Below are 23,613 nucleotides of genomic sequence, written 5' to 3' on the forward strand. Positions count from 1 at the left end.
TTGGTAACATGGCTTTCTCACCAATGTTGCAGAGCTTGTTAACATGGCTTTCTCACCAATGTTGCAGAGCTTGTTAACATGGCTTTCTCACCAATGTTGCAGAGCTTGTTAACATGGCTTTCTCACCAGCTATGTTGCCGGGTACACAGTATTACCATCCAACAGACTTGTCATAATCACCTACCATAGCCGACAACCAAGTGTTCTACGAGTATTTCCATAAGAACTAAAATGCACACCGCTAAGCAACTACAAGCTTGTCTATTTTAAAGCCTTCAGTTATGTCAACCAGTATCTATTACAACAATATTAGTGGCGTTGTTCACACCCACCCCACACAATCTTCACACACGCACACTCATCCCACTTCGTTTTAAGACATCTTGAGTTCAAATTTAAACCGTTTGCACCTTGTAACTGGCCTTTGTATTTGAACACAATGTATGAATGAAGCTTCCCAGATGTCAGAACAGCGTACAACTTTGTTTAATACACACAGTAATATGCTGTACTCCGTTGTATGGGTAGTCTACATCTCTCCAAACTGACTAAAATCTGGCACAAGAATGTTGTTAGATCAAGTAAAACCAATTTATATAAATACACTGGATATACATATATATACCAAACTAGACTCAGGAGTTAATATGCATGCAAATATTCATTAAAGCAAGCGGCTTATGATGCCAAGCTATGGCGGTTTAGGTCAGGGGGAACACAGGTGTACCAACCCTCCCGCACGCAACTCTTAGGTATCGTCACATGGCGAATTTTGTGATTTGGCACCACCAATAATATTTGTTCTTTCGAGGATGGTTCCTTGATGATAGTGAAGGGCTCTTGATTCAAGTAATTGGAACTACCTTCCCTGATTACCTCCCATTCCCCAGCGCTTCCCTTTTAACTGTTATTATTAATTTGTATAACAAATTTTATTCGATATACACAGAAAACTATCCATGCTTATTACAATACAAAATAATTATAAATGAACAATCATTTAAGAGAATAATAAAACTTATTTTAACCAAATTATTATAACCAACTTAAGCGCCCATTATTTATTCAGAATTCCTTCAAATATTTATATTATACTTAACACTCACTATAAGCTAAGGATAAAAATATTTTAGAGTAAATAATGTGTGTAGTGTATGTGCATTTTTTAGGCCTAGCTCTATTGCTCACTAATATACGATTATTATTATAATGGGGAGCGCTAAACCCGTAGGATTATACAGCGCCTGTGGGGAGGGGGATGGAAGGTATTCAGAAAGGACCCCAATGGATATAAATCACTCTGACTTTTTTTGGGTTATCCCAGGTTCTCTACACATATGCTGCTATGTATGATAATCTATGTAACTGTATTTGTGTATACCTGCATAAACTTACTGACTCAGTTCGGGGAACTGAAGCACATCCAATTCCCTAGATCAAGAGCCCCTCACCAGCATCAAGGAACCTCCCTTGAGGGGACTTAATATATGATAGTGTAAACACATCAGGCTTTCATATACATCTGAGTGAAAAAAGCCTGCTTCACTTTACGATTTTCGCTTTACGAACCAAAGTATAATTATAACAGAAATGAGTATAATTAGTCTTTTTAATTTACAGGGTATAACAACAGCTCAAATGTTATTTATCAGATCTATACAACAATAGTAAGGCCTCACCTAGATTTTGCAGCTTAGTTCTGATTAGCATGTCTAAAACAATTATTGGGTAACTGAAGCCATTCAGAAGCAAAACCGTATGTATTAATATTTTTTATATGGAACCACTTGAGCTCATTCGTTAAAATAACATTACCTAGTTTTTCTTCACCTACTGGTGTTTTGTTTGTCAGCAGCAGGTCTCATCTGACAAGTGGCAGATGGCCCGATCAGTGATTAAACAATCGCTAACTTATCGTGATGAAGTATCCGGGAGTTAACGCCCCCGTGACCTGGCCCATGACCAGGCCTTAAGGTTTAAGGTGGATCAGAGTCTGATCAACCAGGCTGTTACTGCTGCCCCCCCACACACTTTCTCAGTCCACAGCAGGATTCGAACCTGCGCACTATCAAAGTGCCCGGTACTTTATTCACAGTACTGTGTATTTTGATGCACAGTGCACAGGTTCGAATCCTGCTGTGGACAGAGAAAATTGTGAAAACAAACCTACTATTAGTATTATAATACTTATACAAAGAATATGCTAGTAATATAGTAAGCCACGCTAAGTTCATCTCTGCCCTGGCAATATCCCAGAATCTCTTACGCTTGAGAAACACCAGAGACCAAACAAATCTCTCCCCAATGCCTGTTGCTAGGCTCTCCCAGCTACGTTTCAGTCTAATTTTCTCCCACATTCGAAGCGACCAGATTGCATTAGGGACACACCTGCTGAACTTCTTTAGCTGTCAAAATACAAGCATCACACCATTATTTTTTAAATTTTACACAATCTTTTTCCAAGGCTTAAGGTAACTAATATTTAAACATCTTGCTCTCCATTAATAACTTAAACCTTATGTATCTTTTGAAATAATATGCTCTACAACAAAAAAACATGCGAAGATTTTATTCCAGTTATGAACAGCAGAGGGTTAATAACCCAAGAAAGCCAAGTCGTGTGGATTATTTCCATTAGTTATTTTTAGAGCCCACAGGATAGTTTAGTAAAGGCTGTCTATGACACAAGGGCTGTTAGATTGCAAGTCATCTGTACATCACCAGTCAAGGATACTTAATCCCTAAAACAGGCATTAAACACTCAGCATACAGTATGTACACTCCAAGATAAACTCCTCGATGTATATACCCTTACCCACCCACAGCAAATCTACTCACAGGTTCTCTTTGCTGTTGTTAGATGTGAGACTTGTGAATGGTCCAGACGGACCGAAACGTCGTCAAACGTCCTGTGTGCGGGTTATTTATGTAGATAATAGTGACAATGTATTAAAAGACTTGTATAATGAGTACAAGTACTCATTATGTTCATTACATGAACAATGATGCAAGGCGTGCCAATAGTTCTGCTGATAAAATTTACAATGGGCTGGGTCTAAATCAGTGGAGCAAATTCTCAATTGTTACTACTAATGTTACATTCATGTGAGGGTCGCTAAACCCGCAGGAGTCAATACAGCACCTAGGGGCATGGGAGGCAATCGGCTCGATCCAAGGAAGGAAAGGTGAAGTTCAATTACTTGAATCAAAAGCCCCTCACCGGCCTCAAGGAACCTCCCTTGATATGAGTCGGGATTTATTTGTAGCTCAGCCGAAGCCGGGCGGTAGCAGCATTCAGGAGTTTGCTAATTTTGTTTAATGCGCTACAGATATGTGGTCCCTTTCTGTAAATTATTGTTCACGGGGAGCGCTAAACCCGTAGGACATACAGCTCCTGGAATGCGAGAAAATATAATTTAATCCAAGGTACCCAAGTACCTACTCACTATTAGGTGAACAGGTGGGCAGGAAGTGTAAGAAAAGAATGCTGGTGTTACACGCCCACTGTAAATGCACTGAACAGTGAGATTAGTACACTTGAGTTTGCTATCCATGACTTGCATCACCTGTACTTCTGCACATACGATATTGCCCTGCTTTTACACACACTAATATATATATATATATATATATATATATATATATATATATATATATATATATATATATATATATATATATATATATATATATATATATATATATTGTGCCGAATAGGTAAAACTTGCTATTTTGGCTTAAATAGCAACGCTCTTCTTGCTTAATAGGGCAAGCAAAAATTTGTGTATGCAATAATTTCGCAAAAATCATTCTGAACCTAACGAAAAAAAATATATTGCATTGTGTTTGTTTATTATTAAATTATTGTAAACATGTAAAATATATATAGCTGGGTTAGGCTAAATTAAATTGCGCTTGTTATAATATGGTTAGGTAAGTTTTCTAAGGTTCTTTTGGTACGAAATTATTCATTTTTACATTAACATAAATGAAAAAAATATCTTTAAACGTGTAAGAGAAATTTTTTAGAAAGGACTTAATTTTAATTGAGCTCTTGCTAACTGACCAATTTTACCTATTATTATTTGTCATATATAACAAATAATAAGTGTACATACGATGTGCATTCCGTATATACAATCCCATGTGCATACAGCTCATTCCTTATTCAGAAAAAAAGAGGAAATAAGTGCAGAAGCAGCAAAATGCAAATAGTCATTACATTCTGTTGCGGCGCTTCGACCTAGATACAGTAAAGGCAATCTTACTATTTACGCGAATACACCATTAATGCGATATAACAAACTTAGCAGTTCATCTACCCTAATGAGTTCCCGCTACTGTATATGAACATATTCGTTTCTCATGTTTGCTGAAATTATTTCTGTAAACAATTCCCATTTCTTTAATTTAATACATGGAAACAATACTGTCGTATTTCAGAGTTGTAACTTAGAGGCACAACAGTGCCACGATCGCACGTGCAAAGAAAATGATAGGATGGATAATGAGAACTTTCAAAACGAGAGATGCCAAGCCCATGATGATCCTTTTCAAATCACTTGTTTCTCTCTAGGCTGGAATACTGCTGTACATTAACATCTCCATTCAAAGCAGGTGAAATCGCAGATCTAGAGAGTGTACAGAGATCCTTTACTGCATGTATAAGTTCTGTCAAGCACCTTAACTACTGGGAACGCTTGGAAGCACTTGACTTGTACTCGTTGGAACGCAGGAGGGAGAGATATATCATAATCTACACTTGGAAAATCTTGGAAGGAATGGTCCCAAATCTGCACACAGAAATCACTCCCTACGAAAGTAAAAGACTGGGCAGGCGATGCAAAATGCCCCCAATAAAAAGTAGGGGCGCCATTGGTACACTAAGGGAAAACACCATAAGTGTCCAGGGCCCAAAACTGTTCAACAGCCTCCCATCAAGCATTAGGGGAATTGCCAATAAACCCCTGGCTGCCTTCAAGAGAGAGCTGGACAGATACCTAAAGTCAGTGCCGGATCAGCCGGGCTGTGGCTCGTACGTTGGACTGCGTGCGGCCAGCAGTAACAGCCTAGTTGATCAGGCCCTGATCCATCGGGAGGCCTGGTCATGGACCGGGCCGCGGGGGCGTTGATCCCCGGAATAACCTCCAGGTAACCTCCAGGTAGATAGTAATACTTTAAAGTTGATCTTCGGCTAAAAAGAAAAATTGAGTTTATTATTTTAATAAAGGGAAAGCACCAAATCCGTAGATCACGTAGCACCTAGGAGGCATTTAGGTTAGACTTAAGGGGTAAGATAAATCCAGCTCCTTAGATGAACAGCCCCTCACCGGATAAAGTGGAGCCAGTGATCTACCATGCGGCAACACCACACGGGAGCGTCGGGTCCATAACCACTGGTGGTCTCTAGACCTTTTTTTTTTTTTTTTCCCTCGCTCTTGGGCTATATATAAATGTGTAACCAAAGAAACATTGAATACCTCGTCTGCAAGCAAGAAACTGGTACTAACCACTAATTTGTTGAATTATTATTATATTCACGTTGAAAACGCTACATCCACAGGGGTCACATAGCAACTCGGGAATGGGAGGTCATCAGGTTTGATACGAGGAAGTGTAGGGCCAGTTCCCGGGATCAAAAACTATTCGCCAGCATTAAGGCACCCCCAATTGAGGGGTAATCATGGTGAAGGTAAATAAGATGGCCGTGACAGCTACGAGGATGTTCCCTCCAAAAGTACCTTCCCGATGAAGAGTTCTTCATCCTGTTCTTTTAATTAACATTGGAGGTCTGGTACTGCCTCGCAAACCAGTAATGGAAGCTGCCCTCTGGGTCTGTATCGAACCTGATTACTTCCCATTCCCCACAGGCGTTGTACGACCTCTTACGAGTTTACCGCTTCCCACGTGAATATAATAATGCCTGAAGTTGCTAATCCCTTGCACCCACCGCTGCCATAAAATTACTTCAATAAAAACAAATAACACCATTATTCGAGAAAACGTTCACAATTAGTACACAAATTGGTCGAGACTTTATATATTAGTTTAGTAAGGAAAAACTCAAGCGTGCACGCTCGTCAGGGTTGCAACAGCTAACTTACTGAAAAAACACTTTGCCGAACAAGGTTTTAATGGGACAAGGTTTCGACGTTTAGATATTTATCCAACACCGAAACTTCTCCAGTAAATGATTCTGGAAAGTGATTTGCCTGTTTTCGTCAGAATGCCTTTTAAATCCAGCTTACATACTGAAGGTTTTCCCATTTCCCCACACCAAGCAATAACGGCAGTGTCCTACTAGCTTCTTTAATTATAACCATCTTGCAACATACGAGGCTGTGGTAATTACATCTTATTAACTTGCCCTCACTCCTGATAATGCATACACTATGTTTTTATTCAGTTTTTTTTTTTTTACATTATTACTGTTTAACTCGGGTGACTCAACCGTTAAATTGTTCAAACTTGTTAAATGGGTGATAATATCTGCGGGTTTATGTGGCATACGGTAGCTCGTAAATCAGTGGAAGTACCTTCAACTCATAACCTAAGAACATGGATTCAATCCTAGGGATAGATGGAGGCTTTGGGCAAGTCTTCTCTTGCCCCTGTTCACTAGCGTGAATAGGTACCTGGGTGGGTCGCGTCCTAGAGGAATGGTGGTTGTAGTCTTTAAAGAAGGCTGGGCTTCATACGAGCCGAGATAGAATAACAACTCTTAGACTCAATATTCAACGGTGTAAAATAAAACACGAATAAGACTGATCTACTTTGCGCGTCAAAGTCTGGAATATCCATGCAACATCCTCAAGCTTTCATTATGAAGTTGCCGCTGGCCCGAGTAACAAGTTACAAGTAATACTGATTTGCTTTACTCAGCACAAATAACATTTCTAAGATGTAGAAAAAATAAATCATTTTAAAGATACAGTTTTTCCCAAACTAAAATAAATATCCAAATTTAATAGCAATACTATATCAAAACTTGCTGCATTAAGAGCGTTCGAACCAATTATCCTCCAACTCTTGGGGAAAAGTGGTTAGGGCGGGGGCACTCAGATTTGATCCGAAGGGGAGGTGGATTAATTCATTAGATTAGGAAATTCACGAGCATCGAGGCATTCCCGTCGAAGGGATCACAACCGAAAGTACACGGGTTGAATTCCTTGGCGAGGCATGGTCTTACATCTGCGGACCATGTTCACTTAGCAGTAAACTAGTTGAGTGTTGTTGGTCACATCTTTGAAACGTCAGTATACCTTAGGGCGGTCCAGGTTTTGAAATGAGCTGGAGAATGATAGCTCCCAATTTGTACATTAAACTGTTTTAATGGTGATGTTTTTGTCTTTTGCAACTGTCAGATAATTAGTAGTGATCATACATCGGCTGGCCTATCGGAGCTAGGTTTTACACACTTCTAAAAACGGATCACCTTACAGTAATGTCCTACGATACTGAACTGTGTACACACACAAAAAAGGGTGAAGAGCCTCTGCCAGTACCCCGGGAGGTGAGGGCAGGTTATGCAGACGTGTCACCTTCAGGCCTCCAGCCAAAGTAACATGTTTGCCAGCATACATCTCAGGGGCCGTTCCTGGATCCATTGTGTGTCTGTAATCTTTTTCGACTACCGCCCACAGGACGGATATGGGATAAAAAGAACTTATCCAACAAAAAACAAATCTTCACATTCTTATCTTCACTGATTTCACACTAGGTCTACCGGTAACACTGTCTAAATCGCCACAACATGGAAACATCATGGTTATTATATTCATGGGGAGGGAGCGCGAAATCGGTTAGGATCATACAGCATCTGAGGAATAGGAGGATTAATGGGGGATTGATCAGGTGTGGCCCGAAGGGAGGATAACTAATTACTTGGGTTAAGAGCCCTTAGCCAGCATCAGGGTACTCCTTAACTTAAAGGGAGGAAATGTTACGAAAAAATAAGGTCTTATTAAAAAATATATGGTGAAGGCTCAGTTATTTTAAGTTGCTAGACATGTGTATCTCTGTATATACACCAAGGTGTATATCAGTATATACACACACTCATAATTTACCTTTATGCCTAGTTTAATGACAAAATCTTTTTGATTGGTGGTATACAGGTGATATGGAGGAATAATGACCGTCATAGTTGAAAATACCTGTGTGTAAACACTTCAGAGTTTATACTTAATCTTTATTTTAAGGATGAATTGCGGATTTAATTAACGACCCACGTGCAGCCGGTAGGCTCTAACCTAAACAAACTGAAATCTGACTTGTCCTCTACAAGGATGGGAGCCTCGACTCATCAGACCGGATACTCCCAAAGACAGCCGATATGCTTGCCCAAGCTTAACCACTCCCAGCGTCAAGCTACCTACACACCAGTCAAGAGTGGCAAATGGGTTACCTGGAGGTTACCTGGAGGTTATTCCGGGGATCAACGCCCCCGCGGCCCGGTCCATGACCAGGCCTCCCGATGGATCAGGGCCTGATCAACTAGGCTGTTACTGCTGGCCGCACGCAGTCCGACGTACGAGCCACAGCCCGGCTGATCCGGCACTGACTTTAGGTATCTGTCCAGCTCTCTCTTGAAGGCAGCCAGGGGTTTATTGGCAATTCCCCTAATGCTTGATGGGAGGCTGTTGAACAGTTTTGGGCCCCGGACACTTATGGTGTTTTCTCTTAGTGTACCAATGGCGCCCCTACTTTTTATTGGCGGCATTTTGCATCGCCTGCCCAGTCTTTTACTTTCGTAGGGAGTGATTTCTGTGTGCAGATTTGGGACCATTCCTTCCAAGATTTTCCAAGTGTAGATTATGATATATCTCTCCCTCCTGCGTTCCAACGAGTACAAGTCAAGTGCTTCCAAGCGTTCCCAGTAGTTAAGGTGCTTGACAGAACTTATACGTGCAGTAAAGGATCTCTGTACACTCTCTAGATCTGCGATTTCACCTGCTTTGAATGGAGATGTTAATGTACAGCAGTATTCCAGCCTAGAGAGAACAAGTGATTTGAAAAGGATCATCATGGGCTTGGCATCTCTCGTTTTGAAAGTTCTCATTATCCATCCTATCATTTTCTTTGCACGTGCGATCGTGGCACTGTTGTGATCCTTGAAAGTGAGATCCTCAGTGGCGGGGAAGACATTCGTGTATTGTGATTTCAGCTTATCAGTTACACGAGGGTCATTAAGCCTGCATGTCACCTGCACACCAAGAATAATAATCCGTAAAGAAGTGGTTCAAGTAAACTAAGTGTATATAATGAGACACATCATGGAAATAAGTCACTGACTTTTTTGGGTTATCCTAGGTTCTCTACACATATGCTGCTATGTATGATAATTCTATGTAACTATGTATTTGTGCATACCTGAATAAACTTACTATACTTTTCAGACGGGGTGGGAAGATAGTCAAGCCCCAACAGCATGACTCAACAGACATTTCTTACCACACAGCGCTAGACATCTCTTTGGTGATTTTTTCGCGTTTCTGGATAGGTAGCAGCATCTCTTGATTGTTCTAGCCTAATTTGCAGTTTCTCATCTGTTACATGACCTAGCCTAGTAAGAAACCTCTCGTACATTAAATAACTTATGAGGGGCATTACGTTAATCTCATAACTTTTACAGTAAACTTAAAAAAATTTTGCCCTATTTTTATGTGAGGCTAGGTTAGGTTATATAAACATATAATGACGTACAGTGTAAGAATAAGTTGCAGTCTTGGCTGCTGGTTTTACACTCCATCCAGGCATCCAGTGAACACTATATGCATTTACATAGCATTCACCAACAGCAAAACATAATAAACGTATCCATGATAGTCTAGATGCGAATTATTATTAATGGGTAAGCGATAAACCCGTCAGGATAATCAGGTTTGATCTGATTGAGAGAGTTGTTTTAATTTCTTGTGAGGGCAGATAGCATCGTGATGAGCAACTGTAGCTACCAGTTACACAAATTACTGGGAAAAGCCTTAAGCCCTTAAAACCCGTCAGGGTTAAACATCGCCAGGAAAAGGGAAAGTTGAGAGCAAATAGGTTTAATCCACGAGAGTAGCTCCAATTCCTTGGATTAAGATTCCTTCACAACACCAAGGCATCCCCTCTGAGGGGGACATACCCGCTGTCCTTGAAACTGCAAGAGCTATAAAATCAGTTGCACTAGTGGTCCCCCAAGGGTTCAGCAAGTACATAAATTGGTGGACTATTTTTATTTCTACAAAATACATAAAACAACTAATTTAAACCTAGTTGACATTATTAGCAAACTATATAGAAAGCCCTTGATTATGTAGAGCATTTCCGGCAACTTAAGTTAATCTTGTCCCCCAGGATGCATCCCACAAAAATCGGCTAACACCCAGGTACCTACTTACTACTAGGTGAACAGGGGAAGGTGTAAGGAAATATGACTCACAAACTCGTAATGACACGAGCGCAAACAAGCCGCAGTACGGGTAGAGACCGAACTCGCGGCGGGCGAGTCGTAAAACTCCAGACCGACGCGTTAGCCACTGGACCAGCTGGCTACAATAAGATTCATCCATCTAGGTATATTTATACACCATGGCTTGTAAGGAAGCATAACCAACTTTTCACCCGTGTCGGGGATTGATCCCGGACCCTTCACTGAGCTGAGGACTCTATTGTTGCGGAATGTTCTTCATAATCAGGGTTTTTTTTTCATGGGAACTATTTAATGTCGTCTAATTCTGTGAAAACTGCATCTTGTGGAACTTATACATATTTATTCCTTGTTGCGAAGCGTCGCCGACCTCTTAGAATAACTCAGCGTCTCCCCCCCCCTCATCCCTAGGGGTCGGCGGCCCACGCTTTTTTTTTTTTTAGCCTAGGTTTATTATACAAAAGCTGACTACCTGTTGAGAGTTTCGGGGGGAGGGGAAGGTTCCACTACCCCAGGTCCCGGACCAAGCCTCCTGGTTGGTGGTCCTATCATTTACCACCAAGAAAAGTGTATATCTCAGTACAAATTGTGGTGCTGCAAGTCTTTGTAAATAGTACTGTATGGTAATACCGACAAGTTGGGGAAAAGGACACGTGTACAGACCCATTACGTACCTCTGTAATCTGTAAATACCTTTGTAACTTGTCATGATTGTGACTAGACCTACCTGGAGTTCATTACCTTTGTAAATTGTGAGTTCATTACCTTTGTAAATTGTGAATTCATTACCTCTGTAACTTGCTCAGCTATCAAAACTTTGGAGTCCAGTCCCTGGACCAAATATGTACCTCTGTAATCTTTTGACTACCGCCCACAGGATGGGTATGGGGTGCATAATAAACATATTAAACTAAACTACAGTTCAAGACATTTATTATAGAAAACATTTCACCACGAGTGACCATCAGTCCTACTGTCCTGAACTGTTTACAAATGCTTTTTTTACATGTACTGCTGCACTATAATAACAGAATATGAAGAAATTGGACTGTAAAACAAGTTTTTATGGAGACATTTCACCGTGTAGAACTTTATCAAGCCATCTTGATAAACTACTTGATAAAGCTCTACACAGTGAAAAGTTGTCCCAATAAAAACTTGTTTTGCAAAGTGTGCTCTCTTTACTATTGTCTGCAGCACCCCATTTGGATGCCACAGCAACATGTGGTATAGAGAGGTGTTGGCGCGGGGCCTTTTGTCAAGGCCGACCATAGCCTCACGTAGCAACAGCGAAACACCCACACATGGTAAGGAACCTGCTTCATGTACACAAAATTTTGGAGTTGAACGAGTTTCAAGGATGAATATGAAGAGGGGAAAAGTATTATTACAATCACAGGTAAACATTAAACCCACGGGGGTCATACAGCGCCCGAGGGATGGAAAACTATAAGGTTTCATTCAAGGAAGGATCAAAGCTCCAATTTCTTGGGTCAAGAGCCCTTTATATTTATCACGATAACCCCCTTCAAGGAGAGCAAGAGATTTTAAGACAGCCACAGTGTGCAGTTACCCTATTTTATATGCAAAATATGCTCATCAAAAAAATCATGCGATTTCTACTTAACTTTCTCGACGCTTCCTGCATACGTGCAACTCATGTTTTCTTTAAGTTAGATTACACAGACCTACAAAATACTTAAAATTTTACTGTAAAAACGCCGGGCATCTTCGTATCTGACGAGAACCAACTTTCAAATCATCACAAATACCACCAAATAGCATGAGAATGGGTTGCTACATGACAATTACACTGTGGAAATAAATAAAGCAATGTTTAGAGGTGTATAACGGGTGAAGGAAAGGGGGTGGGGAAGGTGCTCGTGCACCCTGGGATAAACACTCTGAGGAACAAGCTGCCATGTTCCGCCAGCGTGGAGGTCAGTGGCCTGCTTACTGACATGGTAACGTCAAGGCCACCAACTTCATGGTAGTGGGGAATTATTATAATCACGGAAGGGCTAAACCCGAAGGGGTCACACAGCGCATGGGCAATGGTAGTCATTCAGGTTCGATCCAAGGGAGGACGGGTCCACTTTGTATCAAGAGCCCCTCACTGGTATCAAGGCACCTCCCTGGTAGCGGTGAAAACACTGCACAAGAGTGCGGCTTGGTACACCACCACCACCATCCTCAAGGTCAAACTAGCTCTCTCCAACACAATTACACCACCCAGTCTCAACACATACCAACCATGGTGGGTGTTTAGGTTTTTAAAGCCTGTCGAATGCGTGAGCATCATTATGGCTCCTTCAGTTTACCACTAGTGTAGAATATTTTGAACCATATTTTTGGTAGTAATTATCCCTGACTCTTATACACAGAACTACACCCATGTACAATGACAAAATTTATTCCAAAGATGTTTCCTTCATAAATTCACTGCTCAAGTTACAAGTTTCCTTGTATCAAACCTGATTATTTGCATGACCCCAACGAAATGACAGCTTCCTCATAAGTAAAATACAGAAAAATGTAGCATGTACGTCTTTTGGTCAGGATTAGATTTCGTCAATAAATTTATGGATACCCTGATGTACACGACCTTTTACAAGATGACAAGAACTGTTCGCTTACCCAATCATGCAAAAATTTTCCTGTCCTACTCCACTTCGTCCTCACACCAAGCAAAAAGCGTGCTGATTTTAACGTTGCAGGAGTTTGTTCATACGTCACACAAAATAGGTTTAAAAAAATGAAATCTGCAACCTCAGTTACTTTTTGCAAGGATAGAATATCACACATTTAGTGGAAGGTATCAGCACTGTGCAATAAAATCTCAATTAACACTTTACAAAATACCACAGACAAAAGAAACAAAAAAATAATGTAGTAAACAAATACAACGCAAGGCATGGTCGAAAGACAGGCAGATAAGTAAAGCAAAGATAATTTGTATGATACCTTCTCTACTGGTAGTTGTCTAAAGTTCTACGCTGCTGCTTATCATTAATACTGTGTTCATTAAACAGAGAAGTCTCTCTCCTGGTTACTAGATGGAGGATTAAGCCTCCACTGCACCTTGTGCAATGATACAGGGGCTTGCCTCTTCAGAATAACAATAATAATAATAATCGCTTATGCGATTATTTACACCCTCTCTCAAAAATCTTCGAAAAATTAATTCATAAACGAATCTACTCCTACCTCATCTCCCAAAACATTCTCAACCCCTGCCAATTTGGATTCAGGCCTAATAAAAATACTAGTGATGCTATTATACACATGCTAGAACATATATACACTGCAACAGAGAAAAAAGAAGTCCCACTGGGGATCTTCATTGACTTACGTAAAGCTTTTGAAAAATACAGTTGACCATGACTTGCTCCACGTAAAATTGTCACACTATGGTATTAGAGGGCACTCCCTCGACTACCTCAAGTCATACCTCAGCAACAGAAGCCAATATGTGTACGCAAATGGGGCAAGCTCTTCCGCTCAACCAATTACAGTTGGTGTCCCACAGGGAAGTGTCCTTGGCCCTCTTCTCTTTCTCCTATACATAAATGACCTACCAAATGCTTCGCAATTACTCAAACCCACACTTTTTGCAGATGACACTACATACGTCTTCTCTCACCCGAGCCCAGTCACGCTAGCCAATACTGTAAACACCGAATTACAGAAAATATCTACCTGGATGAGGACTAACAAACTTACACTAAACATTGACAAAACCTACTTCATTCAGTTTGGTAACAGAGCTACAGATGTACCTCTTAACATTACGATAAACAGATCACCTATCACAAAGCTAACAGAGGGAAAATTCTTAGGAATCCACCTTGATAATAGACTCAAATTTCATACACATATACAACAAATTTCTAAGAAAATTTCCAAGACTGTAGGCATACTATCGAAGATACGGTACTACGTTCCACAGTCAGCCCTCCTGGCCCTTTATCACTCTCTTATTTACCCCTATCTCACCTATGGAATTTGTGCATGGGGCTCAACAACAATTAACCATCTCAGACCACTAATTACCCAACAAAAGGCTGCAGTTAGAATGATAACAAATTCTCACTACAGGCAGCACACTCCACCAATATTCAAAACACTCAACCTACTCACCATACAAAACATCCATACTTATTACTGCACCTATTACATACATAGAACACTTAACTCTGATATTAACCCTCCCCTCAAACATCTCCTTGCCAACCTCAACAGAACACATGACCATAACACAAGGCACAGATCACTCTTTGATGTTCCTCGTGTCCATCTCACGCTATGCAAAAACTCAATGCACATAAAAGGCCCTAAAATCTGGAATTCATTACCTGTAAATATAAAAGAAACACTACCTGTTTATAAATTCAAGTCTCTTCTCAAAGATCACTTACTCACTCAAAACCAAATAAATACTGAATAACTGAACCTTATAAATTGTATATCCTATATGTTACTCACAATTATATCACACAAATGTTAAACCTAGGACCCAATCTAACTTCGTTATTTTTTTAAATACACTACCTAACAGAATACTCCATTCGACTGAATGTACAGCAATGCATGCAACCATATGACCTGTCTTTGTAATACTCATTTGTGCTTTATAGTTATCTGTTTACAATAATGTTTTATCACTGATTTCATCATTGCTTAGTTAATCTTAAGTTAATTTTAAGCCAGCCCGTAATGCTATGCATATAAGTGGCTTTGGCATGCTGCTCTTACCTGTATTTTTTTGTACCTCTGTATGTATGCTAAATTACTAAATAAATAAAGGTTTGGGTAATAGTTTACGATCACTTCTCGACGATTTCGGCCATATACAAGAATACGTACATGAGCGAATATGGCTGGGTGAACGAACGATACAGAACAGACCCCGATAAAAAGAAAAAAAAAATACTGTAGCAGAATAAAGGTTTAAAATGTGCCGCATTGGCTTTTTTATCAGCTTGTCGATTTTACAACCTTACTCCCAGGAGTGTGAGCGTTGAAGCTGAGATAAGTGAAGATGAATCCTGATCAGACGGGTGCCTGTGTATATAGGCTAGACAACCCTTAACCATCCTCAAGAAAGAACAATGACCTAGATCTGATGTGATCTCTTAACACCCGAAACACTGGCTGCCACAATCATTTTTTCCACTCATGGATTAGTATTTTTGGGGAGGTGGTAAATATTTATGTGTTAAATAGTCTGGGAGAAATGGGAGGCAAACAGGTTTGATCCAAGCAAGGGAAAGACAAGGCCAATTCCTTGGATAAAGAAATCTTGTCTGAGGGGTGCCTAAATTTAGAATATGATCTGGAAAAAAAATATCAGGGCAACATATACATTTCGGCAAGACGAAAAAAATTATATATACGTATACCATACTGAGATGCGATAATTCTGTAGGGGTCACACGACGCCTGGGAAAGTGGAAATTATTAGGGTTGATCCAAGGAATGGGAATAGCTCTAATTCCTTGGATCATGAGCACTTCATAAGACACCCCAAATTACCTTGGTCAAAAAATATCCTCTTTTACATGTTCATAGTATCCAATACCTTCACATCCACATTAAAATAAATTGTTAAAAATTAACTCATTCAACCCAGTAACAGATTATTTTTGTATTTCATGAAACGGTAAACTCGCGCGGGTTACTCCGCGCAAGACGCAGTGGAGACTATCCTCTTTCCGAGGATTATGATAATCATGTGGGAAAGTCAGTATCATTATCATAAACTACTAGGGATGGAACGATACCAAACTCTGCCACTACCGATACTCAATATGAGGCAGATGCTAATACTTTGAAACACCCCTTGAGTTTACAACATTAATAGATTATACACTAACGTTAATAAATTATAAACTAACAAAGAGCTTTAGTTGTGTAATTATTGATCACGCCTTAAATTCCCAGAAAACTGGCTGATTACCACGTCAGAAGATCCGATTTCGTAACGTAAACCTTCATAGCCTCCAGGTCCCCGGTGCAAATAAAGTGCTGGGTAACTTTAGCAACTAAAATAATAAGTAACTCGATTATCACTGGGCAGCAGTAAACCAATAATAGGGTCTATACAGTACTTGAAGAATGGGAAGCAATCAGGCCCGAACTAAGGGGAGAACAGGTCTAATTCTTCCGATGAAGAGCCTCCCCTCACCGACATCGAGAAAAATAAGGAAGTGTAAAGTATATTCAATTCCCTGGATCAAGGCACCTCCTTACGATGGGTTACAGAGTAACTCTCTCATATTATTATTTATATTTGTAGAGAATTGATAACCCTGTAGGGAATAGGAGGTAATTAGGCTTGATAAAAAGGAAGAATATCAGCAATTCCTTGATTCAAGATAACAGTCAGATTAACCAGACCGTGATGGATATGTGGGCATACCGATCACCAACAGCAACAGCCTAGTTAAAGACAACTGATGCTTGGCCCCAGGCCGGGTCGCTAGATTACGAAAACTCGCGACACAGATCACAGGTAAGAGCTCCTCACCAGCATCAAAAGCACCACTTAAAAGGGAAATCTTTCTCAGTCCGCAATCTTTATTTAATTGGAAGAGCTGGCACTGGTACAGTTGGCATTCCACTCGCCTTTAATCAAATATCGGAGTTGTTGGTATGTCAGGTATTGCCAACAGGTATGGTTGTTCAATTCTAACCACAGTTATGATAAAGCATTATCATAAATAGATAAAGCTTTGCCTCGCGAAACATCATCTATAATAGTTTCCTTTACACCAAGTATCATTATACCATAAATACCAGTTAACGTTCACAGGGACCTGCCCGCTCTACCTGCCAACTTAAAAAAAAAGATGGATAAGTCAGCAGTGTTACTGCCGTATTCTATATGACTGTTACACAATGAGGACAAAAGCTGTTTCTTGTCACTTTCCAACCATGCAGGGTGACGCTCATACAAGATGCTGAAATCTGTCAGTGCCGGAAGACTTCGGTAGGGCAATGAAGATATCTTCAAGTATTCTAGTAAGGGTATCAGTTACGGCAGTTTCAAAGGTTTCGTTCCAGCACTGATGGAGTTACTATCACTTAGGAAATGCCGTCTCCCAGGAAAGCCTATCGCGCGCACAGGCGAAATGATATTTTTACGAAAATATTTCCATCATCCCAAAGCGACGACAAGATAAATTATACAAGAGACAGAGGGGGGAGGGGAGGGGAGGGGAGGGGAGGGGAGGGGAGGGGAGGGGGGGGAGGGGAGGGGAATTTGGATGTTATAACTGTAGACAGGAGAGAGAGTGGAAGAAAAATGTGGATGACAACATTTAACAAACTGTATATACAGTAATAGATAAATGGTCATTATGTATCTAACATATAAAGGGGCTAGCCTCGTAGAAATATTTTTGTTTTCTAGCCTTCGATATACCAGTGTGTGTGTGTATGCATCACATCTACAATAAACTCTAAGTCTATTCTATATGATTGTTACAGAGATGAGCATTTTACATGTGTATAAAATCATATATACACAAACACACACGAGTTTGTGGACAGTTGTGTGGAGTACAGCAAGTCTAATGATCACAAGTTCTCCCTCACCATTCCTAACACACCACGCTAATTCCAGCACCCGGTAGCCACAAACCAAACAAACGCGTATTTACGAGATAAGCTATCTTTGTAATACGTCAATTTCGTAACGTGGTGACCAACGTCAATTTCTCAAAAAATCGTACAATTTTTCAAAATCCCTCATACGGGTTTAGCACACGCAGACGTGTGCTAAACCCGTAGGAGTCATACCGCCTAGAAAATGGGAAGCAATCAGTTTCGATCCACGGAAGGGGAAGACGAGTACAACACAAAAACTGGCGTACGTATGGCAAGGTGGTAAAAAACCAGGAAAATTTCTGAGTTTTGTCATTCGAGGAGAATTTTGCTGGCATGTGTATAATACTGATGTTAATTTCCGGAAACACGAAAGGGAAATTTGAGTTAATGTTTTAACCAAAATAGAAAAAAAAATTGTATACCTCCCTCCAGCTTCGCAAGTGCCAAAGCAGTCTCCTCAGGCACCCCACTATTTTTATCATGCCTCGAATACTATATTACTTTTATGCATCCAGTTACATGACTAGCTTGGTAAACTCAACCATAATAACTGTCATCTCTAAACTTTTTACATGACTGCGAAATGTAGGCTACAGAGTATGTTCATGGGGAAGCGTTGAACCCAGTGTGGTCCTTGGGTGATACAGCCCCTAGGGAATGTGTGGTAAACAGATTTTATCCACGGTAAGAGCTGCAATAAATCACAAAATGAAAATGAACATTTCGGTTCATTCTTGACTTGATAATCGTACAAGGCCTAACGAAACATCGGCCAGATTTCAGTTTGTTGGCTTCTAAATTACAACTTGATTTCTAATCGTAATGTACATAGTTGTAAATAACAAAGGCGTTAAAATTATATATGACAAACCAGAATTCATCGGTTTATAACTACTCACAAATATAAACTAGTATAGTATAATTTTTCTGCCAAATTCGAACTAGCATCTGATTAATATATCAGTAGGGGATCATTACAGCACCTGGGGAATGACAAGTAATAACTTGGAGTCACTTTCGGAGGTCACCGCCCCCGCGGCTCGATTCCGGCTGCTGGCCGAATTAATCAGCCTTCAATGCCCGCCGCCCGCAGTCCAACGCATGTAGCACAACCCGGCTGATCATCAGGAACTGTTTTGAAGAATCTGTAGTGCCCTTTTGAAGATACGTAAAGGTCTATTGGTAATCTCCCTTATGCATGAAAAGGGGTAGCTGTGTTGAATTGTGATCCCTTAATTAACGCTTACTCTCTCACAGTATACTCATCGCTTCCCTGCTTTCACTGGAAGTATCCTTGTGTTCGTAAGCAGTAATTTCGGTAAGTTTGATGCCACTCCCTCCACAGATTATGACAATAACAATAGTTTTATTTCTACAAGTACGTGTACAAGATATACAGGCCTACGTGACATCAATGACATACTACCCTATAGAAAGCCCTTTGTTATGCAGAGCATTTCCGGCAAATTAGATCAATTTTGTCCCCAGGATGCGACCCACACCAGTCGACTAACACCCAGGTATCCATTTTTACTGATAGGCCAACATGGACAACAGGTAGAGGGGAACACTCCCAATGTTTCCACCCTTTGCCGGGAATCGAACCCGGACCCTCACCGTTTGAAGCGAGAGTACAGCTCTAGGGATTCCAAGTAATACCAGTAATTTGGGTGTCTGAGTTTATACGAGCTATTAATTAAAATTCTCTACATTTTCCAGCACAGTAAATTCGCCTTCCTGGAAGGGCTGCTTAAAATGTTGTTTATTGTTTGCTTCAAAATAAGGTGCCTCAATGCTGGTTAAGGGTTCATGATACGAGGAACTTGAGCTACCCCCTCTTTCCTCACGTAGAACCTGATTACCTCTCATTTCCCTGGCGCTGTATAACGCCCTACGGTTTAGCTCTTCCCTGTGAACATAACCTCTTTCGAGGGCTTCCGCTGGACAGGAAGGCGCCAGTGCAGCTCATAACTTATCGGGTACTTGCTCAAGGCTGTTGTTGCCACACAGTACCAGCTTCTCCTGCAGCACTACTAACGACCATCCAGTTTGTTTCGCCGAGAGGCATCTGCTTGTTCTAAACACTCGGCATTACACACACAAAATATGCATTATGACAACAATGTTTAGCCTCAACAATTCGACTTACAAGCTAAAAGCAGTTAGCCTACCTCGTTTCAATATCGTCTTATCTATGGTATAGTGCCACCCCTCAAGAATCCACCCATTAGCAGTGGGCCAAGAAGATTCATCTAAGTATTAATCCCGGAATAATAATAACCCAAAATAACTAAGAAAGTCCAGTAATGGTATATTGCCGCTGAGGTCGCTGGGTCCTCTTCCCCAGTATCTGATTAACAGTTTACTTAATTGTAGGCAAACACGGCAGAGAGGAGAAATGTCTTGTATAGCTAACATTCGTGTACCTATTATTGTAAGCTGATCCTCTCTTGAATGTTAATGTAAATAACTCAGTTTACCTTATTCTTAATATATCTCCTTTAATTGTAAATGATTTTCACATGGTTGTTAGCTGTTTTAACTTTTAAGGTTTAAATAATAAAATATTACAAGGACGACAATGGAAATAAGCTACTGTCTGACCTTTTTGGGTTATCCTAGGTAAACAAGATCATATCACTTACTATTATTATCGAATAAAATTCCTCTCTTAAATCTGGTGGCAAAAGCTCTCGCTTCACACGGTGAGGGTCAGGGTTCGACTCCCGGCGAAGGGGTGGAAACATCGGATGTGTTTCCTTACACCGGATGTCCATGTTCATCCATCAGTATAATGGGTACCTGAGTGTTAGTCGACTTGTGTGGGTCGCATCCTGGGACAAAACTAACCTAATTTGCCCGAAATGCTAGGCCTGTATACCTTGTACATGTACTTGTAGTAAATAAAGATATTTTTATTCTGATAATGACAATTTAGCTGTTCTTCATAACAAGAATCATCTACATAGTACTGCCATTATTTCAGCTAGGCTTGTATACCCTGTACATGTATTTGTAGAAATATTCTTATTAACATTAGCTCAAGAACGCCAAGTCCTCCCACTCCTGGAAGCTCTCACTCTCATGAGTTCTTGCAAGCCCTTTCTTTCACTCCTTCTCGTGCTCCCTTCCTCTCACATTTCTCTGATCTTCTACCCTCTGATCGCATCAAGAAAACTAAACCACAAACAGTGACCCCTATCTAACCTTTGCCCTTCCGACTGATCTTGTCAGAAGCTTTTGTACCAGTGATTATTGCTGAAAGATTATTCTGCTCCCCGAAGAGTAAACGTTTATTAAACTGCATGTTTAAATATCAGTGCTTCAAACATTTCGTCTAGTTTATATTTTGGGGGAATCTCTAAGCTCGTAAGGGTCATACAGAACCTTGGAAATGAGGGGAAATTTAGTTTCATGCAAAAAGGGGAGAGTGGCTACAATTCCTTAGAGCAACAGCCTTACACAAGGTTTAAGGCATCTTTTATGAAAGCATTACATATTTATGGGGAAGCTTTAAGCCCGTAGTTGTCATACAATACATACGGGTATAGGAGGCAATAAGGTTCGACCCAAGGAAGGGGACACGATAAGAGAGATGATTTTGTTCGGATTTTTAACCCTGGAGGGTTAGCCACCCAGGATAACCCAAGAAAGTCAGTGCGTCATCGAGGACTGTCTAACTTATTTCCATTGTGGTCCTCAATGTTGTCCCCCAGGATGCTACCCACACCAATCGACTAACACCCAAGTACCTACTTGCTTGCTAGGTGAACGAGACAACAAGTGTAAGGAAACACGCCCAATCTTTCCACCCTTGCCAGGGATCGAACCATTAACAATGTGTGAAGCAAGAGCGTTGCCTACCAGGCCACGGGCTTGGTAGCAAGTAGGTTCACCTAGCAAGTACGTACCTGGGTGTTAGTCGACAGGTGAGGGTCCCACCCTGGGGGGACAAGACTGACCCCAATGGAAATAAGAGTCCCCATGATGACGCACTGACTTTCCAAGATTATCCTGGGAGGCTAACCCACTGGGGATGATAATTAGAACAAAATCTAATCTTGACATCAGGTCTAATTCCTTGGATCAAGAGCCCCTCACCGGAATCAGGGAACCTCCACTGAGAGGCATACCTGAGTAGCAACTCAACTGTCAAATATCTTTAAATTCGGCCAAAATGAATGGAAATAAGTCTGCCTGACTTTTTTTGGATTATCCTGGGTAATTTACATATATGTTACTGAGTAACATAACCTGGAGTTTACCTGGAGTGGGTTTCGGGGGATCAACGCCCCCGCGGCTCGGTCTGAGACCAGGCCTCATGGTGGATCAGCGTCTGATCAACCAGGCTGTTACTGCTAGCCGCAGTATATGTAATTATGTACCTGTACCTAAATAACCGTATTTACTAACAGAACCTCTGAAGATATGAATTATTATTATTATTATTATTATTATTATTATAATCAAAAAGCGCTAAACCACAAGGGCTATACAGCGCTGCTGAAGATTTGAAATCACTCACGTATACTTCTCACATCAAACTTCCGTAAAACAAACTGTCTTACCTTTCAATGAGCCAATATTTTCTCTCTAGACGACGCCTTGAAACAGACAAGAATATCCAACAAGCTAAAGTCTACACGTGCAATGCTTGCCATGACCTACGATAGAATAAATATTACTAGACTATGACGACATCTAGAATACGTGTATTGCATCATGTGTCCAACACCGCCGCTCACTACTCCACTCAACCCTCACTTTACACACACAATTTCCCTCTTGTTACCAGCTATATGACAGTGACAACTGGTGTACTTACGCTTCCTTACTTCATCTGCGTCACTGTCAGCTTCCCACACAAGAAAAATTAAACAAACAGGTCAGGAATACGAAAATTCGTAAAATATCACTAGTGCGTGTTACTCTCTTGTAGCCATAGTTGGGAATGACTTGGATCTTCACTCTCAGATATATCCACCACGTAATTCACCCTCACACTTTATTCTCAGTTATTTACCCCTTATACTCACATACAAACACACTATACTAAAATAATAAAGTCTTAAAATAAGTAATACAACCAGTATTTGCATTTTTAGGAGTAAAAATCGATAAGGTGTTTTGGTGTGTGCAGCACGGAGAGGTTGGCAGGCCTGGCGCAGGATGACGAAATGGCTTTGTCTCCACACACTATACATATTTTCTGTTATATTGGCCTTAATATTGGCAGTGGTGGGATATTTCGCAACACTCAACTCCATTTCTTTCCTCCTCACCATATATGACCTCTTTATGCAAAGAAAAAACTGTTATTTTTTCTACAATAAACACTAACAGTACACTTAACCCGTCTAGGGGAGAGGGGTAGCTTGATGCTGGCGATGGGCTACCTTGATACTGGCGATGGACTACGTTGATACTGACGAAGGACTACCTTGATGCTGGCGAAGGACTGTCTTCATGCTGGCGAAGGGCTACCTTGGTGCTGGCGAAGGACTGTCTTGATGCTGGCGAAGGGCTACCTTGATGCTGGCGAAGGATTGTCTTGATGCTGGCGAAAGACTACCTTGATGCTGGCGAAG

The 23,613-nt window shown here is 40.7% G+C and overlaps 1 protein-coding gene across 3 annotated transcripts in view; it reads right to left on the reverse strand.

Annotated features, from left to right (window-relative positions):
* LOC128700876 (CCAAT/enhancer-binding protein gamma) overlaps positions 1–22,999 on the reverse strand; it is a 42,385-nt gene extending 19,386 nt beyond the window's left edge. For 2 of the 3 annotated variants that reach the window (XM_053794342.2, XM_053794340.2), the window contains exon 1: positions 22,851–22,999. The gene's annotated coding sequence lies outside the window, so the exon portion shown is untranslated. Of the gene's footprint in view, positions 1–22,593; positions 22,690–22,850 lie in introns of all 3 variants that reach the window. The other variant, XM_053794341.2, reaches the window with a different exon arrangement.
* Positions 23,000–23,613: the final 614 nt, after the last annotated feature.

The sequence above is a fragment of the Cherax quadricarinatus genome, chromosome 94 (assembly GCF_038502225.1).
Source record: "Cherax quadricarinatus isolate ZL_2023a chromosome 94, ASM3850222v1, whole genome shotgun sequence".
In the NCBI taxonomy this organism is placed as follows: domain Eukaryota; kingdom Metazoa; phylum Arthropoda; class Malacostraca; order Decapoda; family Parastacidae; genus Cherax; species Cherax quadricarinatus.